Source organism: Esox lucius, chromosome 17 (assembly GCF_011004845.1).
Source record: "Esox lucius isolate fEsoLuc1 chromosome 17, fEsoLuc1.pri, whole genome shotgun sequence".
In the NCBI taxonomy this organism is placed as follows: domain Eukaryota; kingdom Metazoa; phylum Chordata; class Actinopteri; order Esociformes; family Esocidae; genus Esox; species Esox lucius.
Window position 1 is genome coordinate 25,645,850 of NC_047585.1, and position 7,132 is coordinate 25,652,981.

A 7,132-nucleotide genomic window follows, 5' to 3' on the forward strand; every position below is an offset into this window, starting at 1 on the left:
CACAATATTCAAATTTTCTGAGATACTGAATTTGGGCTTTTCATTAGTTGTCAGTTATAATCATCAAAATTAAAAGAAATAAACACTTGAAATGTATCAGTCTGTGTGGAATGAATGTATAAATTATACAAGTTTCACATTTTGAATGGAATTACTGAAATAAATCAACTTTTTGATGATATTCGAATTTTATGACCAGCACCTGTATAAGTAGAACTGAAGGGATGAGTGTATACAGTACAGGTATCCCCCTTTAACCACAACAAAATGATCAGTAACAGGAAACTACAAATGTTTTACTTACCCCTGCCATCTGTGGTTGTTTAACTACCTTTCTTAATTGTAAAAATAAACCGCAATGGTTTCTGGGTATTGTTCTCCACCGTAGTTGAAAATTGGACTTGAAAACATTAAATAAGTTCTGTTTCGGGCTACAAATCAGGCCAGCAAAATACAAATGACAACATACACTAAAGTATTTAAAATAGGTGTTTAACATACATAATTGTGATACTGCTCATATCTGCTCTGGGACGTATGGTAAACATGGACCGCAGCCAGTGTTTGTGTGTGGGTCAGTGTGTGTGTAAGTGTGCGTTTGTCTGTGTGAGGGGTTAAATGGGCTGGTTTTGGGGGATAACCAGGCCAAATCCATGCTCTCTGAGTGAGAGGCAGAGGATGGAGGCTTTAGTTCTCAGCCTTGCCCTCCCAGGCCTCTAACTCACATCTCACCAGCATACTTCTCATATTAAAAGAAAACAAGTTACACAAATGAGACAGATGGTTCTTGTTTGTGATGACAGTTGTGATCCACCTCTCCTCCATTCCTCTACTTCCCTCCTGTCTTTCGTATGTTATCCACAGCACTCGAAGGTTCAATGCGAAAAACCACAGGCTAAACATAAAGCACCTAGAAGACCTGTAGTGATTTCATGATTTTGATATTTAGAAGCTAGCTCGATGTTTTTACATTTTAATAGTGCACACATTTCACGTTATTGCCGACCTAACTGTTGTCTAGTATATCAAATACCTCTGGAATCTTTCCATTGTCATGCCACCATCAGAATCATTGAACCAGTAATGGCCAAAACACCAGTTCACTGTCTTCAGAGTGGGTAGGAGGACACAAGTTCCAGATTCTAGTTCACAACATTACAAAACATTTGAAAACCTGCTAGAAAGACTAAATGATCATCTTTCGCCATTGTGCTCTATTCCCAAAAAATTTCGAAAGATTCATATATTTTGATTATGTGTTAATTGGCAATTCACTGGCAATCCTCACATGCTTCTGTACGTACTACACTAAGCTAGTGGGAACCACTGGAGCACCCACCGAGCCAAGCATTTTGATTGGTTTGACGTTATGGGTGGCATCACTGATTTAAAGTGCATTGTCATGCAAATGTAGCTATTTTTGCCGCCACAGAAAAACCTATATTTGTGGAAGAGCTTTTAGAAGTACTATGTATGAAGTCACAAACACTGTCCATTGATTTTACATTTCTTAAAAACCCACAAGAACCACAAATAATTATAAATTACAACATAAAAACATACTGACCATGTCAGCTACGCATAAAGAATACAGTATATTAATACACAAACCACTACATTGTCTTCTCCTCTATGGTGATCCCTGAAGTCTGCTATGATCTATTCCCTCTGGACCACCATATTACCCTCTACCACAACCAGTCTGCGGCTCTGAACTTACTTGGCTCACCGCATCCACTAGATACACAGAATGACAGCAGCCTCTACTAGAATCACAGAATTACAGTAGCCTCTACTAGATTCACAGAATGACAGCAGCCTCTACTAGACTCACAGAATGACAGCAGCCTCTACTAGAGCCACAGAATTACAGCAGACTCTACTAGACCTACAAAATGTCAGCAACCTCTACTAGACTCACAGAATGACACCAACCTCTACTAGACTCACAGAATGACAGCAGCCTCTACTAGAAACACAGAATGACAGCAGTCTCTACTAGACCTACAACATGACAGTAGCCTCTACTAGACTCACAGAATGACAGCAGCCTCTACTAGACCAACAGAATGAAAGCAGCCTCTACTAGACTCACAGAATGACAGCAGCCTCTACTAGACTCACAGAATGACAGCAGCCTCTACTAGGCTCACAGAATGACCAGGGGCGTTGGACCGGGGGGAAAAGGGGTACTAAGTATATAGGGCCCTAATGTGTAGAGGGGCCCTCAAAAATGTTTGAATCTTGAATAAAGTGGGGAGGGGCCCTCAGAGACCGCCTATGTACAGGGCCCAGAATTTTGTGCTATATCCATGAGAATGACAGCAGCCTCTACCTGACTCATAGAAGGACAGCAGCCTCTACTAGAATCACAGAATGACAGCAGCCTCTACTAGACTCACAGAATGACAGCTGCCTCTACTAGAAACACAGAATGACAGCAGGCTCTACTAGACTCACAGAATTACAGCAGACTCTACTAGACCTACAAAATGACAGCAACCTCTACTAGACTCACATAATTACAGCAGACTCTACTAGACCTACAAAAAGACAGCAACCTCTGCTAGACTCACAGAATGACAGCAGCCTCTACTAGACCTACAACATGACAGTAGCCTCTACTAGACTCACAGAATGACAGCAGCCTCTACTAGAAACACAGAATGACAGCAGCCTCTACTAGACCTACAGAATGACAGCAGCCTCTACTAGACTCAGGGAATGACAGCAGACTAGAAGCTAATACAATCTCCTTTACTAAGCCCAATGCATTCTCTGTTCAGAATCAAGAGACTGATCAAGGAAAGTTGAGACTGAAGTACGAACCCTCTTTTCTGATCAGTGTATTTTCTAAGCAATAGCTCCACCTAGCTCCTGTCATGAGGCATTCTACCATTTTGTGTAGTTCGGTGACCCACAGCGTCAAATGTAGCAACACCCCGCAATCCATGTTCCCTGTTCCTTAGCCACAAACCTAACCATAATAGGCAAATTGTATGCCTAAACCTAACACCCTAACCTTAACCTAACCGATAACACTGAAACCTAAAAGTAACCCATATTCAGACACTACAAAAAAAACACACAGCTATATGATAAACAGGTGACAGTCAGGCCATGGCTTGTGAATATGGTTCCTTTATTACAGGTTATGATTTTGGAGTTTGGCTCATTCCTGGTCAGTTACAGACGCGGTTCTGTCAGCCTCCACATCCACCTCAAATGCATGGCAACTTTAAGAAAGCAGTGTTTTAATGTGGAAGTGGTGCTGACCTCACTTTTTCCAATGAAGTTAGGGAATCAGCCAGGGGGGTGGAGAGAGTGAGGAGCAGTGTGTATAGGTGGTTGTGGGGGACAAGAGCCCAAGAAGACACTGTATCAGTGCAACAGATGGTTGGGACCTCCATGATAACATCTCCTCTCTGAGTGGATGAATCAGATAAGGAGAACAGCGTGGATCAAACAGAAAGACAGCGAAGGAAAGTGGCGGGTGTAACGTGGCCCAAAGCTCTCCAGGCACTGAACATGAGGGCTGCCTGCTGCTGTTGGCTCGGCCCTGTTTATATGGGCTCAGCTGCACCGCCCTCTCTCCATGCTGGTGAATCTATCTATGGGGGTTTTCACTCGGTGCTGGTTTCCACTGGACTGCGTGATGACCAACCCTCTGTGGCGTTCCCTCCCGTCAGCCCTCCCAGACACGTACGCACACAGCTGTGGACACAGGGAATTTGGGATGACCGTCTCAGACAGGGCCGTCTGTCGACACGTCGGACGGTTGCCCGCGGAGACGTGTGAAAAGTTCCTCACACCTCGACAGCGACAGCACCTGCGGGAAGGTACCTGCAGGACTGGAGCCGCAGCGTTGATGGTGAGAGGAGACCGGCGGTGTGTACTACAGCCGTGGGGAGACCGGCAGTGTGTACTACAGCCGAGGGGAGACCGGCGGTGTGTACTACAGCCGAGGGGAGACCGGCGGTGTGTACTACAGCCGAGGGGAGACCGGCGGTGTGTACTACAGCCGAGGGGAGACCGGCGGTGTGTACTACAGCTGTGGGGAGACCGGCGGTGTGTACTACAGTTGTGGGGAGACCGGCGGTGTGTACTACAGCCGTGGGGAGACCGGCGGTGTGTACTACAGCCGAGGGGAGACCGGCGGTGTGTACTACAGCTGTGGGGAGACCGGCGGTGTGTACTACAGTTGTGGGGAGACCGGCGGTGTGTACTACAGCTGTGGGGAGACCGGCGGTGTGTACTACAGCCGTGGGGAGACCGGCGGTGTGTACTACAGCCGTGGGGAGACCGGCGGTGTGTACTACAGCTGTGGGGAGACCGGCGGTGTGTACTACAGCCGTGGGGAGACCGGCGGTGTGTACTACAGCGGAGGGGAGACCGGCGGTGTGTATTACAGACATACCATGAGTCTCACAGGTTTCTGTAGGCCGGTGGCTCCTCATCGGGTCACGGAAAGCTGTGCGGTGACAGCAGCAACATGTCCATGGGCTCCCGTATGAACTGACCAGCCACTGTGCCACCGAGCTGAAATATCATGATAGGATTGAAAATAATTCAGACTCCAGATGAAATCTAGAGTATTTCTAACATCATAAATAAGAATGTTCCTTTCCTTCTGCTATGCCCACAGTCATGTTCACCATGCCAACATGGCCACAGATGCACTTAGATCAACTTACTGGTTGGAAAAACAGTTGTCCAGCATACATTACGGCTAAAGACAGCAGGGATAGATGGCTAAATAGCTAGCAACACTGCTAAGTGAAAAACTCATGGAGGCAGAGATATGGGATGATGGAACTGATTACTGACCGAGTTAAATAAGACTGACAGGCGTGCAGATAAACGGACAGGGTCAGCTGGCATGTCCACGCGTCTCCCAACCATATGTACCGTGATTTACCGCAGTGGTTTAAGAAACCGCTAAAACCTCAACTGTGCTTTTCATCATCCTCAGTGAAGATCATCGTAAAAGAAACACTTGGGTCGTAAAACGCTGCATAACAGTACGAAGTCCTGGAACATTTCTCTCCGCCAGCTATGCATGAATACGTGTGGGTCTACATCTGTGGGTCGCAGGTTGGAAGGGTTTCTTGTGTGCTTTTCAGTCATTTCCCCAACTCTGATTGGTTTTCCCAGAGGAGACGTTTCAACACGCTCTATCGTGATTGGCTGGTCCCTTAGGGGTCATTTAGACAGACTGGATCTTGATTGGCTCGCCCAGTGGAGACACTAAAACCAGCCTGTCAGTAATGAGGAAGAGCAATGGAGTCTATTGGGCCTCCTTACTCAAGGAGAGAAGGGAAGAGAGTGTTATGTGCATGTCTGGCCAGGCCAAACCACCAGCATGGCTTTGGGCTAGCTGTGGAGTGATGTGGCCCATGAGGGGATCTTTTCAGTTCGGGGAGGGTATATGATACTTATTCTGGCAAAACAATATAAAATAATACTTTTCTAGTCAGGCTGTATAATGTCAAGTGTAACAGGCTTGGACAGTGAGAAACAGCATGGCAGTTAGTGTGCAAAGCAATGCTTGGACAGTAACAGTGAGAGTGAGTTAAATGTCCTCCCTGCAGGTGGTTACCCCTAGCTAAAACACACAGGAATGCCTTTAGTTCAGCCTGGGGATAATTAATGGCTGTCAGCGGCTCTTTAGCATAAGAAGGCGCTGACAGACAGCACTCCAGAAACGCAAGGAATGTGTGAAGGCATTGCAGGAGTGGGTGTCTGCCTGCATGTAGGAGGCATATTTATATCCCTCTCAGGGGCAGACCATCTTGGTCACCCAGCCTGGGAGTTCTCCCTCACCTACAATAATGAGGGATTTCAGCACATCTGTGTGGGCGCGCACGTGTGACCAAATCACAGAGACCATAGCAGCAGACATGTAAATATGCGAAGAATTACATCAGTGTACTGTATTAGAAGTATGGATCCCTAAGACAAGTCAGTTATCAGTCTATCCAGTCCTTCTCCAGCAGAGGGCAGCAGTGAGAGCAATGCCTAAAATGTATGGCCAAACATTGCTCCCTGCTGGTTAATAATTGTCCAACATCCACGCAAAAGCTTAGAATACAGCTGCAGACAACGGCCAACAGTCATCTGTAGAGTTGCGGGGTGTTGCTACATTTGACAGTTAAGGATAAACCCAGAACAACATTTACCTCGCTGATTCTGGGACTCAATCTAGCAACCCTTCATTTATTGTTCAGATGCTCTAACTTCCAGACCAGGGTTAACATCATCACACAGGGTTATTAACGCTACCGCACGGGGGTCATTAACGTTACCGCACGGGGGTCATTAACGTTACCGCACGGGGGTCATTAAGGTTACCGCACAGGGGTTATTAACATTACCGCACGGGGGTCATCAACATGTTACCGCATGAGGGTGATTAACGTTACCACACGAGGGTCATTAACATTACCACACGAGGGTGATTAACGTTACCACAGTCCAGGTCCAGAGTTATGTAAGTCCGTAAGCAAGCTCCAACCCATGAATAAGCATTAGCATGTGGCTAAGAATGCAGATGTAACTGAAAGGAACCAGGCCATTACATCGCTCCCCAAAACAGAGATGAACTGAGGCTGAAATGGAAGTGGGAGGGACACTCACCAACTGTGTTCAGCAGAGTTGAGAGTTGCTTTATTGATACTAGTCAAGGCACAGCACATTCAACATTCTGTTTTCCATTCTTTATATAACATTATACAACAGCTAAAGACAGTAACACTGTATACCAGTGAGAATATCAAATGTTTTTTTACTGATTAAACATTCAGTCAACTATGTATACTGACCTCAGTGGGAGTTGCAGCTTTTAATTAACTTGACCAAGAACAAAGACAGTTCCAACCCTAACCATATAACAGCTAGTTTCAGCTTACCCCTGCCCACCCAGACCATGTTCAGGGATTCTTGGACCAAACATTGCTTGAGAAAACATCAAAGCTATTTAAATTAGCTAAAAATCTGTTACAAATCTGTTAGTCTGGTACCTAAACGTTACCCAGAATGTTGATTTAACTGAATAACACTATTTGGCCTACATTTTATTTGCTGTAATTTTCCCCTTCATCACCTTTTGATATTTAAAAATGACTAAGGAGCA

General features: G+C 45.7%; 1 long non-coding RNA gene across 1 annotated transcript; it reads right to left on the reverse strand.

Annotated features, from left to right (window-relative positions):
* Positions 1-3,133: 3,133 nt before the first annotated feature.
* LOC117592951 lies at positions 3,134-5,113 on the reverse strand. Its single transcript, XR_004574695.1, has 3 exons — positions 4,828-5,113; positions 4,418-4,539; positions 3,134-3,714 (listed from the first exon to the last, which is right to left on the reverse strand). It is a non-coding gene; the product is annotated as an uncharacterized LOC117592951 (long non-coding RNA).
* Between the last annotated feature and the right edge of the window lie 2,019 nt (positions 5,114-7,132).